Raw genomic sequence first — 14,323 nt, 5'->3', positions numbered from 1 at the left:
TGAATTGGGTTGCTTTATTTTTTTATTGCTCATTCCCTGTCAAAACCATGTTTAAATACCAAATATTAACACATGTGCCCATCAAATAAGCAAAAATAATATAAATTCTGGAAAAAGGAAAGAAAATACTGTGATTTCCAGAGAAAGGATCATGTTGTCAATCCTGCAGTATACATCTGGCCCAACACGGGTGTCAGGGTATCATTTCATAATTTTAAAAACTAAGCTCTCACTCTTACCCCATAGTCATGTTTGAGAGGCTTGAACAGAGAAGGGCATCAATTAGGCTGCCACGGGAACTGGGCCACTAGTCTGACCAACATGGCAGATAAACCAGCCCAACTCCAGGAATGCAGAGGCAAGGCACATGTTTCTGTGTCAAAGGTCTGCACCCAAGAGCAGACATCCCAGCTGATAACCCGTGCAAACTGACTCCCCAAGTAAGAAACCCTATGTAACCCTAGTGCAAAAGTCTCAAATCCTTCACCCACAGCTGTATAGCTCCCTCTTGTCCCCTGTTCCCTTGCAGTCTATTTCAATAAATCCTCCTTTTCTGTTCTCTACTCCATCTCTACTGCACTCTTACACCCCCATACCTCACACATCCCTCAGCTATGGTTCCACAACAAAGAGTGCTTAATAATGTTTGTTCAACTTAACAAACTATCCAATCATCGCTTATATCACTGACCCCTGAATTATTATTATTTCTGATATAAATGTTATCAACAGCATTAGCAAGCTAATATTGGTTGGACAATTAAAGATAAATTCATTGATTTTCAAACTCTAAAAAGTTCCCTTATTTTCTGTAGATTCAGAGACCTGATAAGGGAAGGACACAGGCTCAGATCTCTTTATTCACCCTCCCTATGCCAGAGAAGCTGCGCTTGAATGTTTACAAATCATGACTGGAGAACAAGGATTGACAGATTTGTCTCTAGTCAAGGAATAAATATTTCAAACTTTATTCACCATATATTGTAGTTTATTTTTTGTTTGTTTTTTTTTATTTTGTTTATGGAGGCATGTTTTTATTTATTTATTTGTTTGTTTGTTTGTTTGTTTAAAAATGCACTGGGTACACTCAGAAGCGCGGGAGGGTGAGAGAATTCACCAGAGCCAGAGTGGGGAGCAGCAGAGCCAGAGTGGGGAGCAGAACAGGCAGAAGGACCGAAGTACACTGCTGAGGGGAGCAGCGGGCGGCAGGAGAGGTCTGCGCACCATGTGGGACACTCCTCGGGTTGCCGGGGATCAGCCAGGGATCGAACCTGCGCCGCAGAGGCTGCGGGCAGCTTCACAACCCAGCACTCAATGCAGCTTCACAACCCAGCGCTCAACCGCTGAGCCACCGGGGAGGCCCTATTGTAGTTTCCTTTGCAACTACTAAAATCTGCACTACAGCAAGGAGATAGCCAAATGCAATTAACAAATGAAGGTGGCTGGTTTTTCATTGTATTTACAAGGTTGAATTTAGCCTGAGGGTGTCATTTCCTTGTTCTAATGAAATAATTTCCCTTTTCTCCACAATTCTACATCTTAGGGTTTGCTTCATGAATTTTGAAGTGGCTGGAATTTAGGAAATTTGCATCAGAATGTCGGTCTTTGAGCAACCCTCATCCATCTTGTAGATTCTGACTCCCATGTATTAGAGCAAAAACTGTAAAGAACACACAACAGGGCCTCCCTTGTGGCACAGCAGTTGAGCGCTGGGTTGCAAAGCTGCCCGCGGCATCTGCGGCGCTGGTTCTATCTCTGGCTACTCCCTGGCCACCGGAGTAGGGTCCCACATGGCACACAGACCTCTCCTGCCGCCCACTGCTCCCCTGAGCAGTGTACTTCGGTCCTTCTGCCTGCTCTGCTCCCCGCTCTGGCTCTGGTGAATTCTCTCACCCTCCTGCGCTTCTGACTGTACCCAGTGCATGTATAAACAAACAAATGAACAAAAAACAAATAAATAAATAAAAATAAAAATACATGCCTCTTTAAAAAAAAAAGAACACACAGCAATCAGAATAAATATCTTCTGAAATTAAGATATTTAAATGCCCCTTCATATGACATCAGTTGATTCCATTGTTTTTAAAAATTAACTGCTGAGAGAGACAACATTTAAAAAAGGAAAAGTGTGAGGATTGCGTAGAAGAGAGCAAGTCAAAATATCTCAGAATAGCTTTTACTTTTTTACATATATATCAAAAAGGAGTTTCAGAATTATCACCAATTTCATGAGCTCTAATAAACATCTTTGTGTTTCACTTCATTTTCTTTTAATTTTTACTGAAGTTCCACTGGTTTGTACCATTATGTAGTGATAGGTTTTGGTGTACATTAAAAATTAACATTTGAATAAAAAGTTTCTATTCTTCACCATCCAAGAACTCTACCCAAATTCCTCAGCCCCTTTTACTGTTTCCAACTGGCAGCAGATATTTGGTTCTTACAGACAAAGATGTTGTTTTTAATTTGTTTTGTTTGTTCATTTGTTTTGTTTCTTTATCATCTATATAGGTGTGAAATTGTAACAGGGTGGTCCCCAGGAAAGGGGGTGGTTCCAGGTTTCCACCCCACCCAAGGGAGGGTGGAGCTGAGCAGGGAGAGAAGAAGCTGCAGAGTAAACTGAAGAAGGAAGGAAGCAGGATGGAGCCAGAAGGAGACCCGGAGGAGGCACGTGGAGCAGAGAGATGCTTGAAGAAACCATGCCTGCCTTTTGGTCGTGGACTAGGTGACACAGATGTGCGTGACAGAACCGTGGGGAGGTGGCAATGGCAGTTTTTGTCTTGCTTTTGATAATTTACTCTTTTCCTTCCAGAATTGTCTGGTGGTTTCTGATCCTTTTCTACGGGTCCCCACTGGAAGATGCATTAGACCTGTGGCAGGCTTTGGGGCCTTATTCTGGGCCAATCCCTTTTGGATGGACTTTTACCCACGAGGGGACTGGTAACTTTGGGTACTTTATTTAGAAACTATAGAGACACACTTTCGCGGTGGGTGGGGGGTGGGGGAGATGGGGAGTGGGGGTGGGGGTGGGGAGGGTGGTCCAGGGAGAGGAAGGACTAGAGTCAAAATAAGGGGGGTGCAATTGTATTGGGAATATAACCAAAATGAAAATGCATACATTGTGCAAAGATGAAAAATGATGTAAGAATTATATAAAATAAAATATTAAAAAAAGAAACTGTAGTCTTTGCCTTTCCTGTATTGTTTCCTAATTGTATTGAAGTTCCTTCCCAGGAACTTCATATGTTTTGTGTTTCTCATATGTTTTGTGTTGATGCAGCAGATGGCAGAACCTATTTAGAGCAGGTAGGTTTGTGGTGTCTGGGCTGCCCCTCTCCCTGCCCTGTAACAAAATCGTATGGTGCTTTTAGTATCCCTCTGACTTATTTTAGATAGCAAAATATATATACTCTAGGTCAATCCATGTTGTTGCAAAGGGCAGGATTTCATCTTCTTATAGCTGAGTAGTCTCCCACTGTGTGTGTGTGTGTGTATATATATATATATATCACAATTTCTTTTATTTTGTCATCTACCAGTGGGCTCTAAGTTTGTTTCTCTGTCTTGAGTGTTGTGATAATGTTATGATGAACATGGTGTTCCATATATCTCTTTGAATTTAAATTTGTATATTTTTGTGGTAAAGCTTGACAACTAAAGAGAAGTCAGCTAGCTGGGTCATGTGATATATATTTTCTTAAATTACTTGAAGTATTGCCACACTATTTCCATGATTGCATCAATTTAAATCTGTAACGACAATCTACAAAGATTTTGTCTCTCCACAACTTTACCATCACTTGTTTCTTGTTTATTTTGATAATAACCCTCTTAACAGATAGGAGATGATCACTCATTTTGCTTCTGATTTGCTTTCTTAATAGGAGAGGAGGAACACGAGTTCACGGGCCTGCTGCCATCTCTGTCCTGTGGACAAGTCGCTCTTCAACATCTCTGTCCACTTTTTAATGGGAATATTTGTTCTTTTGTTGACAAGTTTAATGAGTTCTTTATAAAATTTCTATCTTAAGCCCTTGTCTGATATATGTAAGTATTTTCTCCAAATCATTAGCTTTTTTAATGGTGGTTTCTTTCACTCTATATAAACTTTTTAGTTTAATATTGTCCCATTTGTTTATATTTGCTTTTGTTTCCTTTGCCAATGTAATCCGTTTGACAAAAGTCATCTCTAAGGCTGATTAAGGAACTCCGTCATTTTTGTTTTTCTGTGTATTTTCTGATTTGAGAAATTCTATTCATGTCTTTACTCCACTATTGGTGGAAATGTAGACTGTTTCCTTTCCTAGAAAATTAGGATAGATATTTCTGAAAATACTAACAATAGTTCTACCTTACGATCCAGCAATCCCATTCTTAGATATCTCTCTGAAGTATACAAAAACACTAATATGAAGGGATATGTGCACTCCTATGTTCACTGTAATGGTATTTTCAATACCAAAGTGATGGAAACAACCTAAGGGTCCAACAACAGATGAGTTGGTTATGAAGATATTGCACACAACACACAAATACTACTCAGCTACTAAAAAACCCCTCTGGATTAAATCTTGCTATTTGCAATAATATCGATGGTACCAGAAGAGACTATGACTCACAGAATTAGTTAGAATAAAGATAATACCAGGGAGAGTAAATGGTTTGCCCACAGATCCAAAACTATAGCCTAACTTGAAAATAAATGAAAATCTCTTACTTAGACCAATTTTCCATCAACTACTTAAAAATTTATGGGCACAGAATGACCTACATCTATTTCAAACATAGTGTTTTTATTTAGACTGTTATTTCATTGCAATCTGATTCTGTATGAAAACTTATAAAAAGTTAATGAAGGGCTCTTTATTAAAAGAAATTGATAAAAGGGATCTGAAAAGCATTATCCTTCAGGACTATAATGTGAAAACCTGCCATTTGTTATTTTCCATTTTGTTATGATAAGAATGAAAGGTTAAATATTTTCATATTAGTTTTTACTTTGACATTTACCAAAAAGACTCTTTTCATTTTCAGAGTCACTTAAAAACCAGAAAAACTGTTCATATCAACCATGTAGTATCTAGTCCTTACACATGCTTACCAATTAATTTAAATCTAAAAGTTGCCTGTGACATGATTCTTTGATCAGTAAAGACACATTTATTTTATATTAAATTCTATATGGCCAATACTGCAGTGAGAAATTATTGGGAAAGGGGCCTCGCTGGTGGCTTAGGGAGTAAGTCTCAGCTCTGTCACTGCTGTGGCCTGAGTTCAATTCCCCACGAGGGAGCTAAGCCACATAGGGTGCAGCAGCCTTCTCCTGTAATGCCTGCTGCTCCCTTGAGCCATGTATTTCAGTACATCTGCCTGTTCTGCTCCCCACTCTCTCTGGTGAATCCTCTCAACAATTGCACCTCTGGGCTACACCCCAGTTCTTCTATGCTTAAAAAATACATTGGAAAAAGGTGGCAGTCTTTGTTTGGAAAGTCTGCAAAGCAGATCAAGGAGAAAAGACTTTAATGAGAAACTATTTGAGAATAGTAGAGAGCAATATGATGAAGGGATAAACATGGTCACTCAAACTAAAGCATAAACTAACTGAATTATAAACATTTTGAGAATAAATCAATCAGCTAATTCTGTTACATTACATTCATTTATCAACTCTTAATCGACTTGCTTCAGTGTATTTCTGATACATTGTCTAGTCCACAAATCACTATACAACAGAATACAACTTAAATATATGAAGGAAAACTCCATTATGGAAGTTTGTAGATGGCTCACAGCTATTCCATGCAAACACAGTTTGGGGAACCTCCCCTCAGGAAACCACAGGAAACAGGTCTTGGGCCCAAAGTCTCTACACGGGTGGTGCCACAATATGCCTCCCGTGGGGCAGAGAAGTGTGCAGGCATGAGCCACAAATCCATGGTCCTCCTTGGAACCCGGGTCCAGGTTAGTTATTTAGGCTTGTGAAATAGGACTTGGGCCCTATTCCAAAATATGCTAGGGATCAAAACCATGGCAATACAACCCTGCATTTCCATTACATTGTGCTCCTGCATCAGGAAATAATCTCCTCTTTTCACCACCATAGAGGACACTTGATTTCCCTAGGGCTACAGGAATTAAGGAGTAATGTTTTACTATCTCGTCTATTTCTTTCGCTACCACTGTTCCCTATAAAATGGCATTAAAATTAGCCAAATCAGACTGGAAAGGAAAGGAAAACAATGAAATAACTGCAGAGGACATAATTTGAGGAACATTTTCCAGGACATAATTTGAGGAAATTCAAGGACTTTCTATATTATTGATGCAGATGTTGGCTACGTAGATCAACTAAGGAGCAAACATTTTCTTACCCATGACTTAGATGTGGTATAAACGGAATTAGAAATTTCCTCCACATCTGAGGATTGGAAAGCTGATAGTATACCAGAGACTATAATTCAACTAAGAGGCCCACATAGTAAGACCTCCATAACGGATCATGTTTTTTAGCAGTTCTGTAAGCAAAATACCCAAAAGCAATAATTAATATACATATGTGTGTGTTACACTAGTTTATAACACTGCATAAATTTTTGGAGTACAGCTTCACACCTATTAAAATGTGTAATTCCACACCACACACACCAACAGAGTTCTAATGAGCCTCCACTAACAGGCTTCCCCTAACACATGCCCCCTCTCCAGGATCAGGTCCTCCTGCCAATTTGTGTCTGCACAAGCATCGACTTCTCTTCATCCGCGCGTGCGCATGTGTGTCTGTGTGTGTGTGCCCTCACCCCACTGAAAGGAGGACTCTGGTGAAGTTTTTCTTAGAGGTGACCCAAGAACCCCTATCTGTGACCCCAACACCTCTCCCAAGGAAACAAGGAAATTCTGAGAAACTGTCATCTAGGCAAACTGGATGGGATTATTGGGCATAAAATGACATTAGCAAAAACAAATTAAAGTATGGCGTTTAGTTATTATGTCAACATTACTGCATTAGTGGTAAAAAAAAAATCTGTACTCATGTAGGATGTTAACAAAAGGGAAATGGTGTGGGATAAACAAGACCTGTACTGCCTTTGCAACTTTTTTGTAATTTGAACAGTATTCTTTAAATGTTATTTCTAAAAATACACTCAATATTTAATAGGTTATAGATGAAAAGTTTTTTTTTTTTTCTTTTCCAGTTTCCCAGGTATCACCGTCCAGGGAGTGGAGAGAAGGGTTCTGGGAGAAAAGCTGGAAACCTCACACACAGGGCAGGCTCCGGAGTCTCCTCTCCCCTGAGCCCTGCTGCTCAGACTCCTCACAGAGCATCTCAGCCCAGGACGCCGCCCTCCAGGACCCCCAACTCTGCCCACCTCAGCCCCCGCCATGTCCTGGCTGCTCCACCAGAATCCGGAACAGGCGGCAGCGCCCACGTGTGGCCACAGGGCTGAGCACAGGAGCCCAGAGCCGCCCTTTCTCCTGCTCAGCCAGGCCCTCCCCAGGCTCCCTGGGCCCCCAGCGGCAGGACAGGGATCTGCACACAAGGGGGCGCCCAAGTCCAGTGTCAGGTCAGAGTCCTCCAATTTTCTTAGTCCTATGGACAAAGGAAAAAAGCAGGTTTCCAGGTCCTAATAGCTGATTCCCAGATTATGGGCTGATCCCCAAATATAGAGGTTCCTTCCGTCTCGGATGGATCCTTGGACTCCAGAGTCTCTGTACTTTGTTTCTGCTTCTTCTTCCAGGGGTGAAAGCGCCTCCTCCTGGGAATTAACATTCAATTCTACCCAGGAGCCCAGGTCCTCGCCCAAGAAAAGGAAAAGGTTCCAGGATAACGCCAAGACCCGTGGGCCGACCACCCATCCACGTCTTAGAGCAGTGGGGAGCAGGAGTGATCAGAGCCGGGGAGAGACCCCGGGAGCTTGTGGTGGTATGTGGTGGATCATTGGTGGAAGGGCCACACCTAAGAGGAACAATAACTATAGAAAGATGACCCACGCTGTCAGAAAATAAATAAATAAATATACATCTTTTAAAAATTCTCCATATCTGAATCAGGGGAGGTTGAGGAGAGCCTCCAGGGCATGGCGAGGAAGGTGGGGAGGCTCCTGGAAATGGAGCAGAGGATGAAAATGGGGACTAGAGGAAGGGGCCCAAAAGGAGTGGTGGGGGCACCAGGAAGGGTGGGGCCAGGAAGGGGCAGCATCGGAGACACTGTGAGGGGAAGGTCTGTGTGGGTGACGCGGCTCAAGCTGGGGCTGGGAGAGTCTCTGTCTCCCCTGGTGGGACTGCAGAGGGCCTGGTGCTGTAACTGACCAGGGAATCACTTAAGTTCTGGGCCTTTCCTGTCCGTGCAGGGCTGGTGTGACTCAAACATGCACACTCAGGCTGATAAAGGAGAGAGAGGAGGAGAGGACAGATGGTTAGGAGGAGGCCCCCATTTCCTGAGCCACAACATCCTCCTCAACTCCCCAATGCTGGGGTGGCAGGGAGATTCCTGGAATCAAGAGGAGGTGATTCAGGGAATCAAGAGGAGAAAGGCCTTCGCTGCTGTGGAGGGTCAGCCCTGGGGCCTGATTCTGGGGCTCCAGGGCCCCACTCCCTACAGGCAGGTCAGAGTCAGCCCTGCTGCTCACAGTTCCAGGCCGCTGAGAGCCCCTCTGTGCCGTGACCCTGCAGACACCGCTCTGGGGATAGTATAAAGAAACAAAACAGCAAAATTAAATGGGAATCTAAAAACGGTAGAACTGATTTTTAAAAATCACATATTTTGAATGACACTTCAGGGGATGTGGATGCCTTGTCTGACAGCTCATTGCAATCAGGGCTTTGACTGTCACGTGAGCTACTCTGGCCTCCACTGTTTCTTGTGAGAAAACAGCCACTGATCACTTTATTGCCTGAATATATTACTGGTTTATACCAAATCTCTTCCTACTTTGCTTCTAAAACAAAGATCCGGCATCTCCACAGTCTCTGAGGGGTAGGCGGCAGGAGGGGCCTCACTCAGAGGCTCCAGCTCTGGGTCCCATGAGGCTGGGATGGGGAGGAGATGTTGGCAGATCTGAACGGCCGTGATCAGCGTGGAAGGACCTGCCTCAGAGCTCATGCATGTGGCTCCTGTAGAAAACCATCAGGTCCTTGTCCTGTGGGTGTCCACTTAGCTCAGTGTCCACCGTGTGCAGGGAGTCACCCCAGAGAGGGACCGGGGGGGAGCCTGGGTGGGAAGTCTCAGCCCCTGTGAGCCTGACTCTGTGACGTGGCACGTCCCTTCTGCTTCATTCTCCTCACAAGAAAGAGCCAGAGAGTCAGACACACTCCCGGGGGGCACTATCTCCCCTCCTGTGTATCCCAGAATTGGAGGAAAATTGAAAACCAACACAGTAGACCTTCTGGACACTCATTATTTCTATTCTGTCCACATAAAAAATAAGCTTCCTCCCACCCAAGGCCCCTAAAAGTCTCTCCCATCGCAGGAGCAGCGTGACATCAGCATCTCATCGCGTGACTTAGGACCATGCAGAGGAGGCGCCTTGAGAACATCTGTGCAGTCAAATTGTCTGAGCTAAGCTTCTCATGGGCTACAGCAGTTTTCCCATAAGCCCTCGATGAAGATACAGTGGAGAACAGACACAGGACAACTTGTAGACACATTTTTTAATGTTTTAAAAGCAAATTTATTGAGATATAACTTTTGGCCATTGAGTCATTTGTTGAAGGCTCACCTGTCATGTCCTTTTGGTAAGTGCAGAGCAGGACAATCATCCCATACTCTTCCTTGAGAACATCTCCATCACACAACAACCTTGTTTCCTGGGTCTGGGCCCATGGGGCACCACCCCCTCTTACCTCTCCCCAGCCCTGGGCAGCCAGAGCCCATTCTCTGCCTCTGGGGATGGGCCAGGGAACTTCTCTCTAAACACATCCCAGGCAACTCCGCTGACACAGACCTACAGTGGACATTTGGGGTACCCTAACCCAATGCATGCTGGTGCCCAGGAACATACTCCACAGGGCGTTAAGGTCACAGAGAACCACATGACCCCACCCTGGAGGCCCTGCAGCCTGGGGTGTGTGAGGAGAGAAGGGCTGCAGTAGCTGCCTCAGAGGGGGCCAAGGGCAGAGCCAGGGAGGTTGCTTCCTCAGCAGGAAGGGGACATGGGAGCTGGGTCTTGAAAGCCAGATGTGGGCACAGGAACAGAAGTGGCTCAGGGAGCTGATGAAAGGCCGGCTACTTGACCTCAGCAGTTACTTTCGCTGTGTGAACTTGGAGATCCCTCCCCAGCACTCTGTGAACTGGGAAGTGATACTGTCCTGACACCCCTCCCCCACACCCTCTCAGAAACAAGGACATGGAGACTGAGGGGTTATGGCAGTGCCCAGGTCAGAACCCCAGCCACCTGGCTAATGTCTGGGCCTCTGGACTGACACCATCCTCCAAACTGACCAGGGGACCAAGGAGGTGGTGACCCTGGAGCCCGCACCACCCGCTCCAGATACCACACATTTCTTGGTTGGATTTGACTGAAGACAAAAGCACTGTAGTAAGTCATCATGTCATCACCCTTTATGGAAATTAATTGAACTTACCAAAGAATAAGACACAGAGTGACTGGTTGTACCAAAAACAAAACCCAACTTTATGCTGCCCCCAGGAGACAGGATCAAAACAGCCCCACTGCGGGAGACAGGTATAGGCCAGGATGCTTCAGGAGCTGCCCAGTGTGGACAGTTCACACCCCCACTGCTGGAGAAGCCAAGACAGGGGGAGGATCCTGCAGGCGTGATTGTATTTTTAATTATATATTCTTCTTTTTTTTATTTTTTAACTTCACTTTTCACTAGTAAATGCTGTTTGTTTTCCCCCACCCCCTCAGGTGTAGTCCCCATAGAGTTTCCTTCTCCAAGGCACCCGTGCACCATCACCTCAGTCCCCTACCTTCTCCCTCCCTCCCTCTGGTCCTCTGCACACTGGGGATCAGAGGGAAACTGAGACAGACACAAAGGAATGGGGCAGGGACAGAGAAGCAGAGAAGGACAGGGACACACACAGAGAGTGAGATGAGGACAGACCAAGAGGGGGAGAGGGAACATCAGAGGGACATACAGAAAGAGAAAGGGAGAGTCAGCCAGTGAGGACAGGGAAGGGGACAGAAGAGGCCTCGCTGGCATCAGTCACTGTTGGAGTGGACACCCCATGCCTTGGGTGGCCTCGTCCCAATCAGAACCCAGCCCCAAGTCCATACAGCCTCCAGGCAGTTGGGCAGGTGTGTGAGCAGGCAGGGCTTGGGGGTCCCTGAGATGTTTGTGGCCAGCACGTGTACACTGTTTGTGGCCTTGGCACTGGACTGTGCCGACAAGGCCCTGTAGGGCACAGCCAGAGAGGAGCAGGGCTGAGTTTGGGTGGATTCCACCTCGAGGGAGAACAGGCACACCGGGTGGGAGATGTCTCAGCCCCCAGCAGGGCTGGCCTGGCCTGGGTGAGCCATGTGCAGGTGCCCTCCCCTGGGTGGGACCCTCCAAGTGCTGTGAGCCTGACACCAGCCTCCCTTCCAAGGGCAGCAGAGAGGAGTGGCCCCAGGACCACCCCAGGGAGAGGCTCCACACTCTGGAGCTCTTCTGGGCCCATTGGAGACGGGAGCCTGAAGTTGCTGGTGCTGCAGGGCCTGCTCCCTGGCAGGGAGGACGAGTCAGGTTAGCAACCAGAGACCTGGGTCTCCAGCTTGGCCCTGGCTTCATGGCACCATCCAATGTCTCTGGGAGGCTGTGCTGCTCTCAGTGCTGTGAGATGAGCCTGGCATGGAGGGCGAAAAGGAAGTGGCCCAGGCAGCCATGGGGGGGAGGAGGGCATCTGTGTGAGCAGGAAGTCCAGGGAAGGGGACCCAGGAAGTGACATCACCTCCGAGAGATGACAGGGCACACATCACCTTGGAACCCTGGTTCCCAGGCAGTTGGTTCTGAACCAAACCAGACCCAGCTCACTTGCCTGGTGGACCTGGACCCGGCCCAACGTTTTCTTACTGTTTGCCCAGGTCTCCCCACAGTGGACCCAAAAAAGGTCCCCGAAACTCTTGACTCCGTCTGCTGCAAGGCATGAGGACCCTGTTCGCATGTCTCAGGCCAGCACCAGCACTGCCCCTGAGGTAACTAGGGGGGCCCTGGGGACAGGTCAGGCCCAGCCATGGCTCTGATGCCCCCCACCCCTCCCTTTCCCCCTGTGAGTGTGGGTGTGCAAGCTGTGAGGGTGAGTGCGTGCGTGCTCAAGGAAGGAGGGTCTGGCGCACCCAGGATGGGTCATGTCTCCACCACAACCAGCCTGGCTTGTGGTTGGACCCAGAGAGTCATGGCTGCTCCCTCTTGCCCCAGCTGGTTGCCACCCAGCAGGTGTGTCTGTTTGCTCCCAGAAGGTGCTCTCTGTTCAGGAAGGTGAAGAGGCCCAACGAGTGCATTTCCCCGACTGTCCTCCCACAGCCCAGTGTGGGTTCTGTCACTTCCAGGTTGAAGTGCACCCACAACTTTGAGATTGGGGCACATGTCCAAGGGAACTGGCTGGAGTACAAAAAACCCTTGGAGTTGCTGTCCAAGGGTGAGCGGTCCAGGCTGGTGCATGGGCCCGTCTGGATGGGTAGGGTCAGGTGCCCTTTGGAGGAGACCACATGGGCTAGATTTGGACCACGAGCAGTATGACATGGCATCTGTAGCTGACAAATTTGGGGAACAGAATCCCAAGGGCCCCCTATTTTAGGCTGGTCTCTGCTCAGGGCTCTAGCATGTGGTCTGTTTGAAAAGGCAAATGGCAATCTGGCGTGTGGCTGATGGCCTGTCCTCTTGCATATCAAGTGCCTTCTCAAGGAGTACAGCTGGGCTCCCCTGCAGCCCATGGGACAGGCCACGAGCCCAGAGAATTTGCTGATGGGAGAGAAACAGACACCAGGGGTGTCTCTGCTTGTGCTACAGGATCCCTGCAGGGGCTGGTTCCCCAGGCAGGGCTGCTGTTGCCTTCGCACCCCACTTGAACCTGCAGGATCTTGGCCAGAGGTGGCTTCCTCCCACAGGTGTGGTTTGAGCTCAGGACGCTCTTGCTTAGGCTGCATTCTCCTGGCCAGGGCCTGGCTGTTCCAGCGGGGGTGGTGTGAGCTCAGCACTGTCCCCATTGGGTGCAGCGTCCTAGTCATTGTCTGGTTCTTCCTGCAGCTCTCCTCTTATCTCAGAATCATCAAAGAAGTCTTCGGAATCCTGCGCCAGTCTTAGCTTCCCTAGAAGGGGCGGGTATGAACTGCCCACACTGGGCAGCTCCTGAAGTATCCTGGCCTATACCTGTCTCCCACAGTGGGGCTGGTCTAAACACAACACTGCCAGGATGCCCTGCTGGGGCCTGACAAGAGCCTGGCTCCCTGCAAACAGGTGGTGTGTGCTTGTGCCTAGCTTTTTGTCCCACTGGTTGCAGGTCCTGGCCTGGTTTCCCTAGCAGGGATCAGCAGCCTGGGGACATCCTGCTGGAATCTGGGGAGGTTCAAGCTGACTCTGCAGGGGATTAGTGAGCTCAGAGTGCCCAGGAACACCTACAGCATCCTGGGCATTATCTGTCTGACCCAGCATGCCTGCTTGGCTCTCTTGTTCCTCTGGAACAACATATGCAGAGGGTGCTCACCTGATACCATTCCTCCAGGGTCCCATCCCCTGACCCCTGTCCTGCCTGTCCACCTCTGGTGCAGACTAAGCACCGCTGACCCCAAACCTTATCCACCTCTCTAGCCACATATCCTCGTTGAACTTCTACTACCCCTCCACCCACAGACACCTGGCCCTCCTCTTGTAGTTCAAAATCTTTGTTTCCTAATTGATTTCAAGTTGTTTCATTTTATTTCCTCCAGGGTTTCTTGTTCATTATAGAAATACTAATAAAGTTTGTTTTGTATCACCCAAATTTTTTCACTCCTTTAGCATCCAGTTCTGTCATAGTGCTGGCCTCCTTCTCACTATGGCCTTGCAGAAGATCTACAACCCAGTGTAAACTCTTTAGCCAAACCTCTCACAGCCGAGGCCCCTCAGGCCCTGATTCTCTCACATGTCTGCTGCCTCTGTGCTGAATTCTATATGGGCATTTTCCAGAGAAGGAACCAAATAAATGGTGACCTTGGATCTTCCCAAGTATACAACAGAGGTAGTACACATGGTAGGTATAACACAAATTTGGTTTTTTGGGCCTCCCTGGTGTCCTAGGGGTGAAGCCTCAGTGCTGTCACCACTGAGGCCTGAATCTAGCACAGCTCAGGGAGGTGACTCTCCTAGGGCTCAGCAAATTCTCCTGTCTCACCAGATGCTCCCCTTA

The sequence above is a fragment of the Talpa europaea genome (genome assembly GCF_964194135.1).
Source record: "Talpa europaea genome assembly, chromosome: 8".
NCBI classification, from domain to species: Eukaryota; Metazoa; Chordata; class Mammalia; order Eulipotyphla; family Talpidae; genus Talpa; species Talpa europaea.
This window is presented reverse-complemented; position numbering follows the sequence as displayed.